The sequence below is a fragment of the Mustela lutreola genome, chromosome X (assembly GCF_030435805.1).
Source record: "Mustela lutreola isolate mMusLut2 chromosome X, mMusLut2.pri, whole genome shotgun sequence".
In the NCBI taxonomy this organism is placed as follows: Eukaryota; Metazoa; Chordata; class Mammalia; order Carnivora; family Mustelidae; genus Mustela; species Mustela lutreola.
Window position 1 is genome coordinate 51,501,703 of NC_081308.1, and position 24,372 is coordinate 51,526,074.

Genomic DNA, 24,372 nt, shown 5'->3' on the forward strand with positions numbered 1-24,372 from the left:
TGCAGGTTGGAGGCTGTCTGCTTATTTTGCCTTGACAATTTGAACCCAGGACGCGAAAATGGAGCCCGGGAAAGCAAAGCCAAAGAGAAACCAGTTCTCCCGCAACTCTTCTTTCCTGATGCCCAAGAGCGAACGCCCAAAGCTTTGCTGAGGAAGCAGCGACGAAGTGCTGTTGGCTCCAAGCCCAAAGCCTCTGCGAAAGCACTAGCATTTGCTGAGAAATCAGAGTCGGTTCTGCTGGCTTCTGTTGCTGCTTGCCTTAGCCTAGTATTCGCAGCAAGGTGGGAGAAACCCGCATACAGCGAAAGCCTCTATGCCCGGGTATCACGTCTGGGATAGCACAGCATTCTTTGGAAAATCAGAGTCGGGTCTGTGGGAGGCTGCGGTTGCTTGCCTGAGCTAGTCACCACAGCACTGTGTAATAGACCCTCATGGAGCGAAATCCTGTTTGCCCGTGCATCCCCTCTGCCTGAGAGAGAAGCATGGTTGCGACTGTGGGAAGAGCCTTAAGGAAAGGGACACATCTCTCACTGCGTTCTCCAGGAGCATGTCTGCGGAAGGTGCAGCACGCTGCCCCGGGGAAGAGGAGTAGGCCTTGTTGTCGGAAACGGTAGCAAGCAGGAGAGCCAGCCCTGTCAGCAACAGCGGGTCGGTGGTAAGACTAGTGTCACCCGCTCTCTGTGCGGAGAGACGGAACCCTGGTGAGAAGGAGACACGAAGGGAAGACTAGGGCATGGGCGCTTCCTCCACTAGAGGAAGGAGTATGAGCAGAAGGCATGTCTGTCCTGGGCCCCTGGACCCAAGGGGAAAGCAGTTCCTGGCCAACTATCCCAGACGCAGACATGCGCTTGCCACCAGGCGCCTACCCTGATCTCGCAGATGTAGCTCCCGGAAAGAACGGGCAGTCAGATGCCGTCTTCCTCCAAGATGTGAAAGCGTTCGCGGATGCACGGGATGTCCGGGGAAGGAGTGGGGAGAGACCCTCACTGCTCCCCATCCCAGTGCACGAGTGGTGTGCAGAGATCCTGTCGCCTCTCCTCTCCCGTGGGGAAGGCCCTGACCTTGTTGCCGAGTCCACCTGAGCGGCAGAGCACCGGCCTACACCGGAAGATAGTAGTGTGCATTGAGTGCCATCCTAGGCCACGCATGCCACTGCAGGGTTGTGACTGTATCTGCTTATTTCGGCATGGCACGGTGAAACCAAGACGCAAACATGGAGCCCGGGAAGCAAGGCACAAGAGGCACCAGCCCTCCCGCAGCTCTTAATCCCTGACGCGACAGAGCGAACGCCCAAAGTATTGCTGAGGAAGCAGCAGCGAAGTGCGGTTCGCAGCAAGCTTAAAACCTCTGCGAAATCATAGCAGTCTCTTGGCTGCTCGTGCCGGTTGCCTTAGCCTAGTGTCCTCAGCACTTTGGGAGAAACCCGCATACAGCGAAAGCCTCTTTGCCCGGGCATCACGTCTGGGAAAGCACAGCATTCTTTGGGAAATCAGAGTCGGGTCTGCGGGATGCGGCTGCTGCTTGCCTGAGCTTGTCTCCACAGCTCGGTGTAATAAGCCCGCATGGAGCGAAATCATCTTGGCCTGGGCATCCCCGCTGCCTGACAGAGATGCTCGCTTGCGCCTGTGGGAAGAGCCTTAAGGAAAGGGACACGTCTGTCACTGCGCTCCCCAGGAACATGTCTGGGAAAGTGCAGCACGCTGCCCCAGGGATGAGGGGTCGATGGCCTTGTTGTCGGAAACGGTCGCAAACAGGAGAGCCGGCCCTGTCTGAAACAGTGGGTTGGTGGTAAGACAAGTGTCACCAGCTCTCTGTGCGGAGAGACGGAAACATGACTGAGGAGACACTAGTGGAAGTCTAGACATGGGGCGCTTGCTGCACTCTGATAAGGAGTCTGGGCAGAAGTCATGCCTGTCCTGGGCCCCTGGGCCCAAGGGGAAAGCAGCTGCTTGGTCACCTGTCCAAGGTGCAGATATGAGTTTGTGACCAGGCACCTACCCTGAACTCACAGAAGTACATTCCTGAAAAAACGAGCAGTCAGATGCCGTCTTCCTCCAAGATGTGAAAGGGTTCGCGGATGCACGGGATGTCCGGGGAAGGAGTGGGGAAAGTCCCCAACAGCCCCCCGATCCGAGTGCACGGTTGGTGTGCAAAGATTCTGTCACCTCTCCTCTCCTGTGGGGAAGGCCCAGAACTTGTCCACGAGTCCGCCTTAGCGCCAGTGCAAAATGCCAAGCCTCGCCTACGCCAGGTGATGGTAGTGTGCAAAGAGTGCCATCCTAGGCCACGCACTCTGCTGCAGGTTGGAGGCTGTCTGCTTATTATGCCTTGACAATTTGAACCCAGGACGCGAAAATGGAGCCCGGGAAAGCAAAGCCAAAGAGAAACCAGTTCTCCCGCAACTCTTCTTTCCTGATGCCCAAGAGCGAACGCCCAAAGCTTTGCTGAGGAAGCAGCGACGAAGTGCTGTTGGCTCCAAGCCCAAAGCCTCTGCGAAAGCACCAGCATTTGCTGAGAAATCAGAGTCGGTTCTGCTGGCTTCTGTTGCGGCTTGCCTTAGCCTAGTATTCGCAGCAAGGTGGGAGAAACCCACATACAGCGAAAGCCTCTTTGCCCGGGTATCACGTCTGGGATAGCACAGCATTCTTTGGAAAATCAGAGTCGGGTCTGTGGGAGGCTGCGGTTGCTTGCCTGAGCTAGTCACCACAGCACCGTGTAATAGACCCTCATGGAGCGAAATCCTGTTTGCCCGTGCATCCCCTCTGCCTGAGAGAGAAGCATGGTTGCAACTGTGGGAAGAGCCTTAAGGAAAGGGACACATCTCTCACTGCGTTCTCCAGGAGCATGTCTGCGGAAGGTGCAGCACGCTGCCCCGGGGAAGAGGAGTAGGCCTTGTTGTCAGAAACGGTAGCAAGCAGGAGAGCCAGCCCTGTCAGCAACAGCGGGTCGGTGGTAAGACTAGTGTCACCCGCTCTCTGTGCGGAGAGACGGAACCCTGGTGAGAAGGAGACACGAAGGGAAGACTAGGGCATGGGCGCTTCCTCCACTAGAGGAAGGAGTCTGAGCAGAAGGCATGTCTGTCCTGGGCCCCTGGGCCCAAGGGGAAAGCAGTTCCTGGCCAACTATCCCAGTCGCAGACATGCGCTTGCCACCAGGCGCCTACCCTGATCTCGCAGAAGTAGCTCCCTGAAAGAACGGGCAGTCAGATGCCGTCTTCCTCCAAGATGTGAAAGCGTTCGCGGATGCACGGGATGTCCGGGGAAGGAGTGGGGAGAGACCCTCACTGCTCCCCATCCCAGTGCACGAGTGGTGTGCAGAGATCCTGTCGCCTCTCCTCTCCCGTGGGGAAGGCCCTGACCTTGTCGCCGAGTCCACCTGAGCGGCAGAGCACCGGCCTACACCGGGAGATAGTAGTGTGCATAGAGTGCCATACTAGGCCACGCATGCCACTGCAGGGTTGTGACTGTATCTGCTTATTTCGGCATGGCACGGTGAAACCAAGACGCAAACATGGAGCCCGGGAAGCAAGGCCCAAGAGGCACCAGCTCTCCCGCAGCTCTTAATCCCTGACGCGACAGAGCAACGCCCAAAGTCTTGCTGAGGAAGCAGCAGCGAAGTGCGGTTCGCAGCAAGCTTAAAACCTCTGCGAAATCATAGCAGTCTCTTGGCTGCTCGTGCCGGTTGCCTTAGCCTAGTGTCCGCAGCACTTTGGGAGAAACCCGCATACAGCGAAAGCCTCTTTGCCCGGGCATCACGTCTGGGAAAGCACAGCATTCTTTGGGAAATCAGAGTCGGGTCTGCGGGATGCGGCTGCTGCTTGCCTGAGCTTGTCTCCACAGCTCGGTGTAATAAGCCCGCATGGAGCGAAATCTTCTTGGCCCGGGCATCCCCGCTGCCTGACAGAGATGCTCGGTTGTGCCTGTGGGAAGAGCCTTAAGGAAAGGGACACGTCTGTCACTGCGCTCCCCAGGAACATGTCTGGGAAAGTGCAGCACGCTGCCCCAGGGATGAGGGGTCGATGGCCTTGTTGTCGGAAATGGTAGCAAACAGGAGAGCCGGCCCTGTCTGAAACAGTGGGTTGGTGGTAAGACAAGTGTCACCAGCTCTCTGTGCGGAGAGACGGAAACATGACTGAGGAGACACTAGTGGAAGTCTAGACATGGGGCGCTTGCTGCACTCTGATAAGGAGTCTGGGCAGAAGTCATGCCTGTCCTGGGCCCCTGGGCCCAAGGGGAAAGCAGCTGCTTGGTCACCTGTCCAAGGTGCAGATATGAGTTTGTGACCAGGCACCTACCCTGAACTCACAGAAGTACATTCCTGAAAAAACGGGCAGTCAGATGCCGTCTTCCTCCAAGATGTGAAAGGGTTCGCGGATGCACGGGATGTCCGGGGAAGGAGTGGGGAAAGTCCCCAACAGCCCCCCGATCCGAGTGCACGGTTGGTGTGCAAAGATTCTGTCACCTCTCCTCTCCTGTGGGGAAGGCCCAGAACTTGTCCCCGAGTCCGCCTTAGCGCCAGTGCAAAATGCCAAGCCTCGCCTACGCCAGGTGATGGTAGTGTGCAAAGAGTGCCATCCTAGGCCACGCACTCTGCTGCAGGTTGGAGGCTGTCTGCTTATTTTGCCTTGACAATTTGAACCCAGGACGCGAAAATGGAGCCCGGGAAAGGAAAGCCAAAGAGAAACCAGTTCTCCCGCAACTCTTCTTTCCTGATGCCCAAGAGCGAACGCCCAAAGCTTTGCTGAGGAAGCAGCGACGAAGTGCTGTTGGCTCCAAGCCCAAAGCCTCTGCGAAAGCACCAGCATTTGCTGAGAAATCAGAGTCGGTTCCGCTGGCTTCTGTTGCTGCTTGCCTTAGCCTAGTATTCGCAGCAAGGTGGGAGAAACCCGCATACAGCGAAAGCCTCTTTGCCCGCGTATCACGTCTGGGATAGCACAGCATTCTTTGGAAAATCAGAGTCGGGTCTGTGGGAGGCTGCGGTTGCTTGCCTGAGCTAGTCACCACAGCACCGTGTAATAGACCCTCATGGAGCGAAATCCTGTTTGCCCGTGGATCCCCTCTGCCTGAGAGAGAAGCATGGTTGCGACTGTGTGAAGAGCCTTAAGGAAAGGGACACATCTCTCACTGCGTTCTCCAGGAGCATGTCTGCGGAAGGTGCAGCACGCTGCCCCGGGGAAGAGGAGTAGGCCTTGTTGTCGGAAACGGTAGCAAGCAGGAGAGCCAGCCCTGTCAGCAACAGCGGGTCGGTGGTAAGACAAGTGTCACCCGCTCTATGTGCGGAGAGACGGAACCCTGGTGAGAAGGAGACACGAAGGGAAGACTAGGGCATGGGCGCTTCCTCCACTAGAGGAAGGAGTCTGAGCAGAAGGCATGTCTGTCCTGGGCCCCTGGGCCCAAGGGGAAAGCAGTTCCTGGCCAACTATCCCAGACGCAGACATGCGCTTGCCACCAGGCGCCTACCCTGATCTCGCAGAAGTAGCTCCCTGAAAGAACGGGCAGTCAGATGCCGTCTTCCTCCAAGATGTGAAAGCGTTCGCGGATGCACGGGATGTCCGGGGAAGGAGTGGGGAGAGACCCTCACTGCTCCCCATCCCAGTGCACGAGTGGTGTGCAGAGATCCTGTCGCCTCTCCTCTCCCGTGGGGAAGGCCCTGACCTTGTCGCCGAGTCCACCTGAGCGGCAGAGCACCGGCCTACACCGGGAGATAGTAGTGTGCATAGAGTGACATCCTAGGCCACGCATGCCACTGCAGGGTTCTGACTGTATCTGCTTATTTCGGCATGGCACGGTGAAAGCAAGACGCAAACATGGAGCCCGGGAAGCAAGGCCCAAGAGGCACCAGCTCTCCCACAGTTCTTAATCCCTGACGCGACAGAGCGAACGCCCAAAGTCTTGCTGAGGAAGCAGCAGCGAAGTGCGGTTCGCAGCAAGCTTAAAACCTCTGCGAAATCATAGCAGTCTCTTGGCTGCTCGTGCCGGTTGCCTTAGCCTAGTGTCCGCAGCACTTTGGGAGAAACCCGCATACAGCGAAAGCCTCTTTGCCCGGGCATCACGTCTGGGAAAGCACAGCATTCTTTGGGAAATCAGAGTCGGGTCTGCGGGATGCGGCTGCTGCTTGCCTGAGCTTGTCTCCACAGCTCGGTGTAATAAGCCCGCATGGAGCGAAATCTTCTTGGCCCGGGCATCCCCGCTGCCTGACAGAGATGCTCGGTTGCGCCTGTGGGAAGAGCCTTAAGGAAAGGGACACGTCTGTCACTGCGCTCCCGAGGAACATGTCTGGGAAAGTGCAGCACGCTGCCCCAGGGATGAGGGGTCGATGGCCTTGTTGTCGGAAACGGTCGCAAACAGGAGAGCCGGCCCTGTCTGAAACAGTGGGTTGGTGGTAAGACAAGTGTCACCAGCTCTCTGTGCGGAGAGACGGAAACATGACTGAGGAGACACTAGTGGAAGTCTAGACATGGGGCGCTTGCTGCACTCTGATAAGGAGTCTGGGCAGAAGTCATGCCTGTCCTGGGCCCCTGGGCCCAAGGGGAAAGCAGCTGCTTGGTCACCTGTCCAAGGTGCAGATATGAGTTTGTGACCAGGCACCTACCCTGAACTCACAGAAGTACATTCCTGAAAAAACGGGCAGTCAGATGCCGTCTTCCTCCAAGATGTGAAAGGGTTCGCGGATGCACGGGATGTCCGGGGAAGGAGTGGGGAAAGTCCCCAACAGCCCCCCGATCCGAGTGCACGGTTGGTGTGCAAAGATTCTGTCACCTCTCCTCTCCTGTGGGGAAGGCCCAGAACTTGTCCCCGAGTCCGCCTTAGCGCCAGTGCAAAATGCCAAGCCTCGCCTACGCCAGGTGATGGTAGTGTGCAAAGAGTGCCATCCTAGGCCACGCACTCTGCTGCAGGTTGGAGGCTGTCTGCATATTTTGCCTTGACAATTTGAACCCAGGACGCGAAAATGGAGCCCGGGAAAGCAAAGCCAAAGAGAAACCAGTTCTCCCGCAACTCTTCTTTCCTGATGCCCAAGAGCGAACGCCCAAAGCTTTGCTGAGGAAGCAGCGACGAAGTGCTGTTGGCTCCAAGCCCAAAGCCTCTGCGAAAGCACCAGCATTTGCTGAGAAATCAGAGTCGGTTCCGCTGGCTTCTGTTGCTGCTTGCCTTAGCCTAGTATTCGCAGCAAGGTGGGAGAAACCCGCATACAGCGAAAGCCTCTTTGCCCGGGTATCACGTCTGGGATAGCACAGCATTCTTTGGAAAATCAGAGTCGGGTCTGTGGGAGGCTGCGGTTGCTTGCCTGAGCTAGACACCACAGCACCGTGTAATAGACCCTCATGGAGCGAAATCCTGTTTGCCCGTGCATCCCCTCTGCCTGAGAGAGAAGCATGGTTGCGACTGTGGGAAGAGCCTTAAGGAAAGGGACACATCTCTCACTGCGTTCTCCAGGAGCATGTCTGCGGAAGGTGCAGCACGCTGCCCCGGGGAAGAGGAGTAGGCCTTGTTGTCGGAAACGGTAGCAAGCAGGAGAGCCAGCCCTGTCAGCAACAGCGGGTCGGTGGTAAGACTAGTGTCACCCGCTCTCTGTGCGGAGAGACGGAACCCTGGTGAGAAGGAGACACGAAGGGAAGACTAGGGCATGGGCGCTTCCTCCACTACAGGAAGGAGTCTGAGCAGAAGGCATGTCTGTCCTGGGCCCCTGGGCCCAAGGGGAAAGCAGTTCCTGGCCAACTATCCCAGACGCAGACATGCGCTTGCCACCAGGCGCCTACCCTGATCTCGCAGAAGTAGCTCCCTGAAAGAACGGGCAGTCAGATGCCGTCTTCCTCCAAGATGTGAAAGCGTTCGCGGGTGCACGGGATGTCCGGGGAAGGAGTGGGGAGAGACCCTCACTGCTCCCCATCCCAGTGCACGAGTGGTGTGCAGAGATCCTGTCGCCTCTCCTCTCCCGTGGGGAAGGCCCTGACCTTGTCGCCGAGTCCACCTGAGCGGCAGAGCACCGGCCTACACCGGGAGATAGTAGTGTGCATAGAGTGCCATCCTAGGCCACGCATGCCACTGCAGGGTTGTGACTGTATCTGCTTATTTCGGCATGGCACGGTGAAACCAAGACGCAAACATGGAGCCCGGGAAGCAAGGCCCAAGAGGCACCAGCTCTCCCGCAGCTCTTAATCCCTGACGCGACAGAGCGAACGCCCAAAGTCTTGCTGAGGAAGCAGCAGCGAAGTGCGGTTCGCAGCAAGCTTAAAACCTCTGCGAAATCATAGCAGTCTCTTGGCTGCTCGTGCCGGTTGCCTTAGCCTAGTGTCCGCAGCACTTTGGGAGAAACCCGCATACAGCGAAAGCCTCTTTGCCCGGGCATCACGTCTGGGAAAGCACAGCATTCTTTGGGAAATCAGAGTCGGGTCTGCGGGATGCGGCTGCTGCTTGCCTGAGCTTGTCTCCACAGCTCGGTGTAATAAGCCCGCATGGAGCGAAATCATCTTGGCCCGGGCATCCCCGCTGCCTGACAGAGATGCTCGGTTGCGCCTGTGGGAAGAGCCTTAAGGAAAGGGACACGTCTGTCACTGCGCTCCCCAGGAACATGTCTGGGAAAATGCAGCACGCTGCCCCAGGGATGAGGGGTCGATGGCCTTGTTGTCGGAAACGGTCGCAAACAAGAGAGCCGGCCCTGTCTGAAACAGTGGGTTGGTGGTAAGACAAGTGTCACCAGCTCTCTGTGCGGAGAGACGGAAACATGACTGAGGAGACACTAGTGGAAGTCTAGACATGGGGCGCTTGCTGCACTCTGATAAGGAGTCTGGGCAGAAGTCATGCCTGTCCTGGGCCCCTGGGCCCAAGGGGAAAGCAGCTGCTTGGTCACCTGTCCAAGGTGCAGATATGAGTTTGTGACCAGGCACCTACCCTGAACTCACAGAAGTACATTCCTGAAAAAACGGGCAGTCAGATGCCGTCTTCCTCCAAGATGTGAAAGGGTTCGCGGATGCACGGGATGTCCGGGGAAGGAGTGGGGAAAGTCCCCAACAGCCCCCCGATCCGAGTGCACGGTTGGTGTGCAAAGATTCTGTCACCTCTCCTCTCCTGTGGGGAAGGCCCAGAACTTGTCCCCGAGTCCGCCTTAGCGCCAGTGCAAAATGCCAAGCCTCGCCTACGCCAGGTGATGGTAGTGTACAAAGAGTGCCATCCTAGGCCACGCACTCTGCTGCAGGTTGGAGGCTGTCTGCTTATTTTGCCTTGACAATTTGAACCCAGGACGCGAAAATGGAGCCCAGGAAAGCAAAGCCAAAGAGAAACCAGTTCTCCCGCAACTCTTCTTTCCTGATGCCCAAGAGCGAACGCCCAAAGCTTTGCTGAGGAAGCAGCGACGAAGTGCTGTTGGCTCCAAGCCCAAAGCCTCTGCGAAAGCACCAGAATTTGCTGAGAAATCAGAGTCGGTTCCGCTGCCTCTGTTGCTGCTTGCCTTAGCCTAGTATTCGCAGCAAGGTGGGAGAAACCCGCATACAGCGAAAGCCTCTTTGCCCGGGTATCACGTCTGGGATAGCACAGCATTCTTTGGAAAATCAGAGTCGGGTCTGTGGGAGGCTGCGGTTGCTTGCCTGAGCTAGTCACCACAGCACCGTGTAATAGACCCTCATGGAGCGAAATCCTGTTTGCCCGTGCATCCCCTCTGCCTGAGAGAGAAGCATGGTTGCGACTGTGGGAAGAGCCTTAAGGAAAGGGACACATCTCTCACTGCGTTCTCCAGGAGCATGTCTGCGGAAGGTGCAGCACGCTGCCCCGGGGAAGAGGAGTAGGCCTTGTTGTCGGAAACGGTAGCAAGCAGGAGAGCCAGCCCTGTCAGCAACAGCGGGTCGGTGGTAAGACTAGTGTCACCCGCTCTCTGTGCGGAGAGACGGAACCCTGGTGAGAAGGAGACACGAAGGGAAGACTAGGGCATGGGCGCTTCCTCCACTAGAGGAAGGAGTCTGAGCAGAAGGCATGTCTGTCCTGGGCCCCTGGGCCCAAGGGGAAAGCAGTTCCTGGCCAACTATCCCAGACGCAGACATGCGCTTGCCACCAGGCGCCTACCCTGATCTCGCAGAAGTAGCTCCCTGAAAGAACGGGCAGTCAGATGCCGTCTTCCTCCAAGATGTGAAAGCGTTCGCGGATGCACGGGATGTCCGGGGAAGGAGTGGGGAGAGACCCTCACTGCTCCCCATCCCAGTGCACGAGTGGTGTGCAGAGATCCTGTCGCCTCTCCTCTCCCGTGGGGAAGGCCCTGACCTTGTCGCCGAGTCCACCTGAGCGGCAGAGCACCGGCCTACACCGGGAGATAGTAGTGTGCATAGAGTGCCATACTAGGCCACGCATGCCACTGCAGGGTTGTGACTGTATCTGCTTATTTCGGCATGGCACGGTGAAACCAAGACGCAAACATGGAGCCCGGGAAGCAAGGCCCAAGAGGCACCAGCTCTCCCGCAGCTCTTAATCCCTGACGCGACAGAGCAACGCCCAAAGTCTTGCTGAGGAAGCAGCAGCGAAGTGCGGTTCGCAGCAAGCTTAAAACCTCTGCGAAATCATAGCAGTCTCTTGGCTGCTCGTGCCGGTTGCCTTAGCCTAGTGTCCGCAGCACTTTGGGAGAAACCCGCATACAGCGAAAGCCTCTTTGCCCGGGCATCACGTCTGGGAAAGCACAGCATTCTTTGGGAAATCAGAGTCGGGTCTGCGGGATGCGGCTGCTGCTTGCCTGAGCTTGTCTCCACAGCTCGGTGTAATAAGCCCGCATGGAGCGAAATCATCTTGGCCCGGGCATCCCCGCTGCCTGACAGAGATGCTCGGTTGCGCCTGTGGGAAGAGCCTTAAGGAAAGGGACACGTCTGTCACTGCGCTCCCCAGGAACATGTCTGGGAAAGTGCAGCACGCTGCCCCAGGGATGAGGGGTCGATGGCCTTGTTGTCGGAAACGGTCGCAAACAGGAGAGCCGGCCCTGTCTGAAACAGTGGGTTGGTGGTAAGACAAGTGTCACCAGCTCTCTGTGCGGAGAGACGGAAACATGACTGAGGAGACACTAGTGGAAATCTAGACATGGGGCGCTTGCTGCACTCTGATAAGGAGTCTGGGCAGAAGTCATGCCTGTCCTGGGCCCCTGGGCCCAAGGGGAAAGCAGCTGCTTGGTCACCTGTCCAAGGTGCAGATATGAGTTTGTGACCAGGCACCTACCCTGAACTCACAGAAGTACATTCCTGAAAAAACGGGCAGTCAGATGCCGTCTTCCTCCAAGATGTGAAAGGGTTCGCGGATGCACGGGATGTCCGGGGAAGGAGTGGGGAAAGTCCCCAACAGCCCCCCGATCCGAGTGCACGGTTGGTGTGCAAAGATTCTGTCACCTCTCCTCTCCTGTGGGGAAGGCCCAGAACTTGTCCCCGAGTCCGCCTTAGCGCCAGTGCAAAATGCCAAGCCTCGCCTACGCCAGGTGATGGTAGTGTGCAAAGAGTGCCATCCTAGGCCACGCACTCTGCTGCAGGTTGGAGGCTGTCTGCTTATTTTGCCTTGACAATTTGAACCCAGGACGCGAAAATGGAGCCCAGGAAAGCAAAGCCAAAGAGAAACCAGTTCTCCCGCAACTCTTCTTTCCTGATGCCCAAGAGCGAACGCCCAAAGCTTTGCTGAGGAAGCAGCGACGAAGTGCTGTTGGCTCCAAGCCCAAAGCCTCTGCGAAAGCACCAGAATTTGCTGAGAAATCAGAGTCGGTTCCGCTGGCTTCTGTTGCTGCTTGCCTTAGCCTAGTATTCGCAGCAAGGTGGGAGAAACCCGCATACAGCGAAAGCCTCTTTGCCCGGGTATCACGTCTGGGATAGCACAGCATTCTTTGGAAAATCAGAGTCGGGTCTGTGGGAGGCTGCGGTTGCTTGCCTGAGCTAGTCACCACAGCACCGTGTAATAGACCCTCATGGAGCGAAATCCTGTTTGCCCGTGCATCCCCTCTGCCTGAGAGAGAAGCATGGTTGCGACTGTGGGAAGAGCCTTAAGGAAAGGGACACATCTCTCACTGCGTTCTCCAGGAGCATGTCTGCGGAAGGTGCAGCACGCTGCCCCGGGGAAGAGGAGTAGGCCTTGTTGTCGGAAACGGTAGCAAGCAAGAGAGCCAGCCCTGTCAGCAACAGCGGGTCGGTGGTAAGACTAGTGTCACCCGCTCTCTGTGCGGAGAGACGGAACCCTGGTGACAAGGAGACACGAAGGGAAGACTAGGGCATGGGCGCTTCCTCCACTGGAGGAAGGAGTCTGAGCAGAAGGCATGTCTGTCCTGGGCCCCTGGGCCCAAGGGGAAAGCAGTTCCTGGCCAACTATCCCAGACGCAGACATGCGCTTGCCACCAGGCGCCTACCCTGATCTCGCAGAAGTAGCTCCCTGAAAGAACGGGCAGTCAGATGCCGTCTTCCTCCAAGATGTGAAAGCGGTCGCGGATGCACGGGATGTCCGGGGAAGGAGTGGGGAGAGACCCTCACTGCTCCCCATCCCAGTGCACGAGTGGTGTGCAGAGATCCTGTCGCCTCTCCTCTCCCGTGGGGAAGGCCCTGACCTTGTCGCCGAGTCCACCTGAGCGGCAGAGCACCGGCCTACACCGGGAGATAGTAGTGTGCATAGAGTGCCATCCTAGGCCACGCATGCCACTGCAGGGTTGTGACTGTATCAGCTTATTTCGGCATGGCACGGTGAAACCAAGACGCAAACATGGAGCCCGGGAAGCAAGGCCCAAGAGGCACCAGCTCTCCCGCAGCTCTTAATCCCTGACGCGACAGAGCAACGCCCAAAGTCTTGCTGAGGAAGCAGCAGCGAAGTGCGGTTCGCAGCAAGCTTAAAACCTCTGCGAAATCATAGCTGTCTCTTGGCTGCTCGTGCCGGTTGCCTTAGCCTAGTGTCCGCAGCACTTTGGGAGAAACCCGCATACAGCGAAAGCCTCTTTGCCCGGGCATCACGTCTGGGAAAGCACAGCATTCTTTGGGAAATCAGAGTCGGGTCTGCGGGATGCGGCTGCTGCTTGCCTGAGCTTGTCTCCACAGCTCGGTGTAATAAGCCCGCATGGAGCGAAATCTTCTTGGCCCGGGCATCCCCGCTGCCTGACAGAGATGCTCGGTTGCGCCTGTGGGAAGAGCCTGAAGGAAAGGGACACGTCTGTCACTGCGCTCCCCAGGAACATGTCTGGGAAAGTGCAGCACGCTGCCCCAGGGATGAGGGGTCGATGGCCTTGTTGTCGGAAACGGTCGCAAACAGGAGAGCCGGCCCTGTCTGAAACAGTGGGTTGGTGGTAAGACAAGTGTCACCAGCTCTCTGTGCGGAGAGACGGAAACATGACTGAGGAGACACTAGTGGAAGTCTAGACATGGGGCGCTTGCTGCACTCTGATAAGGAGTCTGGGCAGAAGTCATGCCTGTCCTGGGCCCCTGGGCCCAAGGGGAAAGCAGCTGCTTGGTCACCTGTCCAAGGTGCAGATATGAGTTTGTGACCAGGCACCTACCCTGAACTCACAGAAGTACATTCCTGAAAAAACGGGCAGTCAGATGCCGTCTTCCTCCAAGATGTGAAAGGGTTCGCGGATGCACGGGATGTCCGGGGAAGGAGTGGGGAAAGTCCCCAACAGCCCTCCGATCCGAGTGCACGGTTGGTGTGCAAAGATTCTGTCACCTCTCCTCTCCTGTGGGGAAGGCCCAGAACTTGTCCCCGAGTCCGCCTTAGCGCCAGTGCAAAATGCCAAGCCTCGCCTACGCCAGGTGATGGTAGTGTGCAAAGAGTGCCATCCTAGGCCACGCACTCTGCTGCAGGTTGGAGGCTGTCTGCTTATTTTGCCTTGACAATTTGAACCCGGGACGCGAAAATGGAGCCCGGGAAAGCAAAGCCAAAGAGAAACCAGTTCTCCCGCAACTCTTCTTTCCTGATGCCCAAGAGCGAACGCCCAAAGCTTTGCTGAGGAAGCAGCGACGAAGTGCTGTTGGCTCCAAGCCCAAAGCCTCTGCGAAAGCACCAGCATTTGCTGAGGAATCATAGTCGGTTCTGCTGGCTTCTGTTGCTGCTTGCCTTAGCCTAGTATTCGCAGCAAGGTGGGAGAAACCCGCATACAGCGAAAGCCTCTTTGCCCGGGTAACACGTCTGGGATAGCACAGCATTCTTTGGAAAATCAGAGTCGGGTCTGTGGGAGGCTGCGGTTGCTTGCCTGAGCTAGTCACCACAGCACCGTGTAATAGACCCTCATGGAGCGAAATCCTGTTTGCCCGTACATCCCCTCTGCCTGTGAGAGAAGCATGGTTGCGACTGTGGGAAGAGCCTTAAGGAAAGGGACACATCTCTCACTGCGTTCTCCAGGAGCATGTCTGCGGAAGGTGCAGCACGCTGCCCCGGGGAAGAGGAGTAGGCTTTGTTGTCGGAAACGGTAGCAAGCAGGAGAGCCAGCCCTGTCAGCAACAGCGGGTCGGTGGTAAGACTAGTGTCACCCGCTCTCTGTGCGGAGAGACGGAACCCTGGTGACAAGGAGACACGAAGGGAAGACTAGGGCATGGGCGCTTCCTCCACTGGAGGAAGGAGTCTGAGCAGAAGGCATGTCTGTCCTGGGCCCCTGGGCCCAAGGGGAAAGCAGTTCCTGGCCAACTATCCCAGACGCAGACATGCGCTTGCCACCAGGCGCCTACCCTGATCTCGCAGAAGTAGCTCCCTGAAAGAACGGGCAGTCAGATGCCGTCTTCCTCCAAGATGTGAAAGCGGTCGCGGATGCACGGGATGTCCGGGGAAGGAGTGGGGAGAGACCCTCACTGCTCCCCATCCCAGTGCACGAGTGGTGTGCAGAGATCCTGTCGCCTCTCCTCTCCCGTGGGGAAGGCCCTGACCTTGTCGCCGAGTCCACCTGAGCGGCAGAGCACCGGCCTACACCGGGAGATAGTAGTGTGCATAGAGTGCCATCCTAGGCCACGCATGCCACTGCAGGGTTGTGACTGTATCAGCTTATTTCGGCATGGCACGGTGAAACCAAGACGCAAACATGGAGCCCGGGAAGCAAGGCCCAAGAGGCACCAGCTCTCCCGCAGCTCTTAATCCCTGACGCGACAGAGCAACGCCCAAAGTCTTGCTGAGGAAGCAGCAGCGAAGTGCGGTTCGCAGCAAGCTTAAAACCTCTGCGAAATCATAGCAGTCTCTTGGCTGCTCGTGCCGGTTGCCTTAGCCTAGTGTCCGCAGCACTTTGGGAGAAACCCGCATACAGCGAAAGCCTCTTTGCCCGGGCATCACGTCTGGGAAAGCACAGCATTCTTTGGGAAATCAGAGTCGGGTCTGCGGGATGCGGCTGCTGCTTGCCTGAGCTTGTCTCCACAGCTCGGTGTAATAAGCCCGCATGGAGCGAAATCTTCTTGGCCCGGGCATCCCCGCTGCCTGACAGAGATGCTCGGTTGCGCCTGTGGGAAGAGCCTGAAGGAAAGGGACACGTCTGTCACTGCGCTCCCCAGGAACATGTCTGGGAAAGTGCAGCACGCTGCCCCAGGGATGAGGGGTCGATGGCCTTGTTGTCGGAAACGGTCGCAAACAGGAGAGCCGGCCCTGTCTGAAACAGTGGGTTGGTGGTAAGACAAGTGTCACCAGCTCTCTGTGCGGAGAGACGGAAACATGACTGAGGAGACACTAGTGGAAGTCTAGACATGGGGCGCTTGCTGCACTCTGATAAGGAGTCTGGGCAGAAGTCATGCCTGTCCTGGGCCCCTGGGCCCAAGGGGAAAGCAGCTGCTTGGTCACCTGTCCAAGGTGCAGATATGAGTTTGTGACCAGGCACCTACCCTGAACTCACAGAAGTACATTCCTGAAAAAACGGGCAGTCAGATGCCGTCTTCCTCCAAGATGTGAAAGGGTTCGCGGATGCACGGGATGTCCGGGGAAGGAGTGGGGAAAGTCCCCAACAGCCCCCCGATCCGAGTGCACGGTTGGTGTGCAAAGATTCTGTCACCTCTCCTCTCCTGTGGGGAAGGCCCAGAACTTGTCCCCGAGTCCGCCTTAGCGCCAGTGCAAAATGCCAAGCCTCGCCTACGCCAGGTGATGGTAGTGTGCAAAGAGTGCCATCCTAGGCCACGCACTCTGCTGCAGGTTGGAGGCTGTCTGCTTATTTTGCCTTGACAATTTGAACCCAGGACGCGAAAATGGAGCCCGGGAAAGCAAAGCCAAAGAGAAACCAGTTCTCCCGCAACTCTTCTTTCCTGATGCCCAAGAGCGAACGCCCAAAGCTTTGCTGAGGAAGCAGCGACGAAGTGCTGTTGGCTCCAAGCCCAAAGCCTCTGCGAAAGCACCAGCATTTCCTGAGAAATCAGAGTCGGTTCCGCTGGCTTCTGTTGCTGCTTGCCTTAGCCTAGTATTCGCAGCAAGGTGGGAGAAACCCGCATACAGCGAAAGCCTCTTTGCCCGGGTATCACGTCTGGGATAGCACAGCATTCTTTGGAAAATCAGAGTCGGGTCTGTGGGAGTCTGCGGTTGCTTGCCTGAGCTAGACACCACAGCACCGTGTAATAGACCCTCATGGAGCGAAATCCTGTTTGCCCGTGCATCCCCTCTGCCTGAGAGAGAAAGCATGGTTGCGACTGTGGGAAGAGCCTTAAGGAAAGGGACACATCTCTCACTGCGTTCTCCAGGAGCATGTCTTCGGAAGGTGCAGCACGCTGCCCCGGGGAAGAGGAGTAGGCCTTGTTGTCGGAAACGGTAGCAAGCAGGAGAGCCAGCCCTGTCAGCAACAGCAGGTCGGTGGTAAGACTAGTGTCACCCGCTCTCTGTGCGGAGAGACGGAACCCTGTTGAGAAGGAGACACGAAGGGAAGACTAGGGCATGGGCGCTTCCTCCACTAGAGGAAGGAGTCTGAGCAGAAGGCATGTCTGTCCTGGGCCCCTGGGCCCAAGGGGAAAGCAGTTCCTGGCCAACTATCCCAGACGCAGACATGCGCTTGCCACCAGGCGCCTACCCTGATCTCGCAGAAGTAGCTCCCTGAAAGAACGGGCAGTCAGATGCCGTCTTCCTCCAAGATGTGAAAGCGGTCGCGGATGCACGGGATGTCCGGGGAAGGAGTGGGGAGAGACCCTCACTGCTCCCCATCCCAGTGCACGAGTGGTGTGCAGAGATCCTGTCGCCTCTCCTCTCCCGTGGGGAAGGCCCTGACCTTGTCGCCGAGTCCACCTGAGCGGCAGAGCACCGGCCTACACCGGGAGATAGTAGTGTGCATAGAGTGCCATCCTAGGCCACGCATGCCACTGCAGGGTTGTGACACGGTGAAACCAAGACGCAAACATGGAGCCCGGGAAGCAAGGCCCAAGAGGCACCAGCTCTCCCGCAGCTCTTAATCCCTGACGCGACAGAGCGAACGCCCAAAGTCTTGCTGAGGAAGCAGCAGCGAAGTGCGGTTCGCAGCAAGCTTAAAACCTCTGCGAAATCATAGCAGTCTCTTGGCTGCTCGTGCCGGTTGCCTTAGCCTAATGTCCGCAGCACTTTGGGAGAAACCCGCATACAGCGAAAGCCTCTTTGCCCGGGCATCACGTCTGGGAAAGCACAGCATTCTTTGGGAAATCAGAGTCGGGTCTGCAGGTTGCGGCTGCTCCTTGCCTGAGCTTGTCTCCACAGCTCGGTGTAATAAGCCCGCATGGAGCGAAATCATCTTGGCCCGGGCATCCCCGCTGCCTGACAGAGATGCTCGGTTGCGCCTGTGGGAAGAGCCTTAAGGAAAGGGACACGTCTGTCACTGCGCTCCCCAGGAACATGTCTGGGAAAGTGCAGCACGCTGCCCCAGGGATGAGGGGTCGATGGCCTTGTTGTCGGAAACGGTCGCAAACAGGAGAGCCGGCCCTGTCTGAAACAGTGGGTTGGTGGTAAGACAAGTGTCACCAGCTCTCTGTGCGGAGAGACGGAAACATGACTGAGGAGACACTAGTGGAAGTCTAGACATGGGGCGCTTGCTGCACTCTGAAAAGGAGTCTGGGCAGAAGTCATGCCTGTCCTGGGCCCCTGGGCCCAAGGGGAAAGCAGCTGCTTGGTCACCTTTCCAAGGTGCAGATATGAGTTTGTGACCAGGCACCTACCCTGAACTCACAGAAGTACATTCCTGAAAAAACGGGCAGTCAGATGCCGTCTTCCTCCAAGATGTGAAAGGGTTCGCGGATGCACGGGATGTCCGGCGAAGGAGTGGGGAAAGTCCCCAACAGCCCCCCGATCCGAGTGCACGGTTGGTGTGCAAAGATTCTGTCACCTCTCCTCTCCTGTGGGGAAGGCCCAGAACTTGTCCCCGAGTCCGCCTTAGCGCCAGTGCAAAATGCCAAGCCTCGCCTACGCCAGGTGATGGTAGTGTGCAAAGAGTGCCGTCCTAGGCCACGCACTCTGCTGCAGGTTGGAGGCTGTCTGCTTGTTTTGCCTTGACAATTTGAACCCAGGACGCGAAAATGGAGCCCGGGAAGGCAAAGCCAAAGAGAAACCAGTTCTCCAGCAACTCTTCTATCCTGATGCCCAAGAGCGAACGCCCAAAGCTTTGCGGAGGAAGCAGCGACGAAGTGCTGTTGGCTCCAAGCCCAAAGCCTCTGCGAAAGCACCAGCATTTGCTGAGAAATCAGAGTCGGTTCTGCTGGCTTCTGTTGCTGCTTGCCTTAGCCTAGTATTCGCAGCAAGGTGGGAGAAACCCGCATACAGCGAAAGCCTCTTTGCCCGGGTATCACGTCTGGGATAGCACAGCATTCTTTGGAAAATCAGAGTCGGGTCTGTGGGAGGCTGCGGTTGCTTGCCTGAGCTAGTCACCACAGCACCGTGTAATAGACCCTCATGGAGCGAAATCCTGTTTGCCCGTGCATCCCCTCTGCCTGAGAGAGAAGCATGGTTGCGACTGTGGGAAGAGCCTTAAGGAAAGGGACACATCTCTCACTGCGTTCTCCAGGAGCATGTCTGCGGAAGGTGCAGCACGCTGCCCCGGGGAAGAGGAGTAGGCCTTGTAGTCGGAAACGGTAGCAAGCAGCAGAGCCAGCCCTGTCAGCAACAGCGGGTCGGTGGTAAGACTAGTGTCACCCGCTCTCTGTGCGGAGAGACGGAACCCTGGTGAGAAGGAGACACGAAGGGAAGACTAGGGCATGGGCGCTTCCTCCACTGGAGGAAGGAGTCTGAGCAGAAGGCATGCCTGTCCTGGGCCCCTGGGCTCAAGGGGAAAGCAGTTCCTGGCCAACTATCCCAGACGCAGACATGCGCTTGCCACCAGGCGCCTACCCTGATCTCGCAGAAGTAGCTCCCTGAAAGAACGGGCAGTCAGATGCCGTCTTCCTCCAAGATGTGAAAGCGTTCGCGGATGCACGGGATGTCCGGGGAAGGAGTGGGGAGAGACCCTCACTGCTCCCCATCCCAGTGCACGAGTGGTGTGCAGAGATCCTGTCGCCTCTCCTCTCCCGTGGGGAAGGCCCTGACCTTGTCGCCGAGTCCACCTGAGCGGCAGAGCACCGGCCTACACCGGGAGATAGTAGTGTGCATAGAGTGCCATCCTAGGCCACGCATGCCACTGCAGGGTTGTGACTGTATCTGCTTATTTCGGCATGGCACGGTGAAACCAAGACGCAAACATGGAGCCCGGGAAGCAAGGCCCAAGAGGCACCAGCTCTCCCGCAGCTCTTAATCCCTGACGCGACAGAGCGAACGCCCAAAGTCTTGCTGAGGAAGCAGCAGCGAAGTGCGGTTCGCAGCAAGCTTAAAACCTCTGCGAAATCATAGCAGTCTCTTGGCTGCTCGTGCCGGTTGCCTTAGCCTAGTGTCCGCAGCACTTTGGGAGAAACCCGCATACAGCGAAAGCCTCTTTGCCCGGGCATCACGTCTGGGAAAGCACAGCATTCTTTGGGAAATCAGAGTCGGGTCTGCGGGATGCGGCTGCTGCTTGCCTGAGCTTGTCTCCACAGCTCGGTGTAATAAGCCCGCATGGAGCGAAATCATCTTGGCCCGGGCATCCCCGCTGCCTGACAGAGATGCTCGGTTGCGCCTGTGGGAAGAGCCTTAAGGAAAGGGACACGTCTGTCACTGCGCTCCCCAGGAACATGTCTGGGAAAGTGCAGCACGCTGCCCCAGGGATGAGGGGTCGATGGCCTTGTTGTCGGAAACGGTCGCAAACAGGAGAGCCGGCCCTGTCTGAAACAGTGGGTTGGTGGTAAGACAAGTGTCACCAGCTCTCTGTGCGGAGAGACGGAAACATGACTGAGGAGACACTAGTGGAAGTCTAGACATGGGGCGCTTGCTGCACTCTGATAAGGAGTCTGGGCAGAAGTCATGCCTGTCCTGGGCCCCTGGGCCCAAGGGGAAAGCAGCTGCTTGGTCACCTGTCCAAGGTGCAGATATGAGTTTGTGACCAGGCACCTACCCTGAACTCACAGAAGTACATTCCTGAAAAAACGGGCAGTCAGATGCCGTCTTCCTCCAAGATGTGAAAGGGTTCGCGGATGCACGGGATGTCCGGGGAAGGAGTGGGGAAAGTCCCCAACAGCCCCCCGATCCGAGTGCACGGTTGGTGTGCAAAGATTCTGTCACCTCTCCTCTCCTGTGGGGAAGGCCCAGAACTTGTCCCCGAGTCCGCCTTAGCGCCAGTGCAAAATGCCAAGCCTCGCCTACGCCAGGTGATGGTAGTGTGCAAAGAGTGCCATCCTAGGCCACGCACTCTGCTGCAGGTTGGAGGCTGTCTGCTTATTTTGCCTTGACAATTTGAACCCGGGACGCGAAAATGGAGCCCGGGAAAGCAAAGCCAAAGAGAAACCAGTTCTCCCGCAACTCTTCTTTCCTGATGCCCAAGAGCGAACGCCCAAAGCTTTGCTGAGGAAGCAGCGACGAAGTGCTGTTGGCTCCAAGCCCAAAGCCTCTGCGAAAGCACCAGCATTTGCTGAGAAATCAGAGTCGGTTCTGCTGGCTTCTGTTGCTGCTTGCCTTAGCCTAGTATTCGCAGCAAGGTGGGAGAAACCCGCATACAGCGAAAGCCTCTTTGCCCGGGTATCACGTCTGGGATAGCACAGCATTCTTTGGAAAATCAGAGTCGGGTCTGTGGGAGGCTGCGGTTGCTTGCCTGAGCTAGTCACCACAGCACCGTGTAATAGACCCTCATGGAGCGAAATCCTGTTTGCCCGTGCATCCCCTCTGCCTGACAGAGAAGCATGGTTGCGACTGTGGGAAGAGCCTTAAGGAAAAGACACATCTCTCACTGCGTTCTCCAGGAGCATGTCTGCGGAAGGTGCAGCACGGTGCCCCGGGGAAGAGGAGTAGGCCTTGTTGTCGGAAACGGTAGCAAGCAGGAGAGCCAGCCCTGTCAGCAACAGCGGGTCGGTGGTAAGACTAGTGTCACTCGCTCTCTGTGCGGAGAGACGGAACCCTGGTGAGAAGGAGACACGAAGGGAAGACTAGGGCATGGGCGCTTCCTCCACTAGAGGAAGGAGTCTGAGCAGAAGGCATGCCTGTCCTGGGCCCCTGGGCCCAAGGGGAAAGCAGTTCCTGGCCAACTATCCCAGACGCAGACATGCGCTTGCCACCAGGCGCCTACCCTGATCTCGCAGAAGTAGCTCCCTGAAAGAACGGGCAGTCTGATGCCGTCTTCCTCCAAGATGTGAAAGCGTTCGCGGGTGCACGGGATGTCCGGGGAAGGAGTGGGGAGAGACCATCACTGCTCCCCATCCCAGTGCACGAGTGGTGTGCAGAGATCGTGTCGCCTCTCCTCTCCCGTGGGGAAGGCCCTGACCTTGTCGCCGAGTCCACCTGAGCGGCAGAGCACCGGCCTACACCGGGAGATAGTAGTGTGCATAGAGTGCCATCCTAGGCCACGCATGCCACTGCAGGGTTGTGACTGTATCTGCTTATTTCGGCATGGCACGGTGAAACCAAGACGCAAACATGGAGCCCGGGAAGCAAGGCCCAAGAGGCACCAGCTCTCCCGCAGCTCTTAATCCCTGACGCGACAGAGCGAACGCCCAAAGTCTTGCTGAGGAAGCAGCAGCGAAGTGCGGTTCGCAGCAAGCTTAAAACCTCTGCGAAATCATAGCAGTCTCTTGGCTGCTCGTGCCGGTTGCCTTAGCCTAGTGTCCGCAGCACTTTGGGAGAAACCCGCATACAGCGAAAGCCTCTTTGCCCGGGCATCACGTCTGGGAAAGCACAGCATTCTTTGGGAAATCAGAGTCGGGTCTGCGGGATGCGGCTGCTGCTTGCCTGAGCTTGTCTCCACAGCTCGGTGTAATAAGCCCGCATGGAGCGAAATCATCTTGGCCCGGGCATCCCCGCTGCCTGACAGAGATGCTCGGTTGCGCCTGTGGGAAGAGCCTTAAGGAAAGGGACACGTCTGTCACTGCGCTCCCCAGGAACATGTCTGGGAAAGTGCAGCACGCTGCCCCAGGGATGAGGGGTCGATGGCCTTGTTGTCGGAAACGGTCGCAAACAGGAGAGCCGGCCCTGTCTGAAACAGTGGGTTGGTGGTAAGACAAGTGTCACCAGCTCTCTGTGCGGAGAGACGGAAACATGACTGAGGAGACACTAGTGGAAGTCTAGACATGGGGCGCTTGCTGCACTCTGATAAGGAGTCTGGGCAGAAGTCATGCCTGTCCTGGGCCCCTGGGCCCAAGGGGAAAGCAGCTGCTTGGTCACCTGTCCAAGGTGCAGATATGAGTTTGTGACCAGGCACCTACCCTGAACTCACAGAAGTACATTCCTGAAAAAACGGGCAGTCAGATGCCGTCTTCCTCCAAGATGTGAAAGGGTTCGCGGATGCACGGGATGTCCGGGGAAGGAGTGGGGAAAGTCCCCAACAGCCCCCCGATCCGAGTGCACGGTTGGTGTGCAAAGATTCTGTCACCTCTCCTCTCCTGTGGGGAAGGCCCAGAACTTGTCCCCGAGTCCGCCTTAGCGCCAGTGCAAAATGCCAAGCCTCGCCTACGCCAGGTGATGGTAGTGTGCAAAGAGTGCCATCCTAGGCCACGCACTCTGCTGCAGGTTGGAGGCTGTCTGCTTATTTTGCCTTGACGATTTGAACCCAGGACGCGAAAATGGAGCCCGGGAAAGCAAAGCCAAAGAGAAACCAGTTCTCCCGCAACTTTTCTTTCCTGATGCCCAAGAGCGAACGCCCAAAGCTTTGCTGACGAAGCAGCGACGAAGTGCTGTTGGCTCCAAGCCCAAAGCCTCTGCGAAAGCACCAGCATTTGCTGAGAAATCAGAGTCGGTTCTGCTGGCTTCTGTTGCTGCTTGCCTTAGCCTAGTATTCGCAGCAAGGTGGGAGAAACCCGCATACAGCGAAAGCCTCTTTGCCCGGGTATCACGTCTGGGATAGCACAGCATTCTTTGGAAAATCAGAGTCGGGTCTGTGGGAGGCTGCGGTTGCTTGCCTGAGCTAGTCACCACAGCACCGTGTAATAGACCCTCATGGAGCGAAATCCTGTTTGCCCGTGCATCCCCTCTGCCTGAGAGAGAAGCATGGTTGCGACTGTGGGAAGAGCCTTAAGGAAAGGGACACATCTCTCACTGCGTTCTCCAGGAGCATGTCTGCGGAAGGTGCATCACGCTGCCCCGGGGAAGAGGAGTAGGCCTTGTTGTCGGAAACGGTAGCAAGCAGGAGAGCCAGACCTGTCAGCAACAGCGGGTCGGTGGTAAGACTAGTGTCACCCGCTCTCTGTGCGGAGAGACGGAACCCTGGTGAGAAGGAGACACGAAGGGAAGACTAGGGCATGGGCGCTTCCTCCACTAGAGGAAGGAGTATGAGCAGAAGGCATGTCTGTCCTGGGCCCCTGGGCCCAAGGGGAAAGCAGTTCCTGGCCAACTATCCCAGACGCAGACATGCGCTTGCCACCAGGCGCCTACCCTGATCTCGCAGAAGTAGCTCCCTGAAAGAACGGGCAGTCAGATGCCGTCTTCCTCCAAGATGTGAAAGCGTTCGCGGGTGCACGGGATGTCCGGGGAAGGAGTGGGGAGAGACCCTCACTGCTCCGCATCCCAGTGCACGAGTGGTGTGCAGAGATCCTGTCGCCTCTCCTCTCCCGTGGGGAAGGCCCTGACCTTGTCGCCGAGTCCACCTGAGCGGCAGAGCACCGGCCTACACCGGGAGATAGTAGTGTGCATAGAGTGCCATCCTAGGCCACGCATGCCACTGCAGGGTTGTGACTGTATCTGCTTATTTCGGCAGGGCACGGTGAAACCAAGACGCAATCATGGAGCCCGGGAAGCAAGGCCCAAGAGGCACGAGCTCTCCCGCAGCTCTTAATCCCTGACGCGACAGAGCGAACGCCCAAAGTCTTGCTGAGGAAGCAGCAGCGAAGTGCGGTTCGCAGCAAGCTTAAAACCTCTGCGAAATCATAGCAGTCTCTTGGCTGCTCGTGCCGGTTGCCTTAGCCTAGTGTCCGCAGCACTTTGGGAGAAACCCGCATAC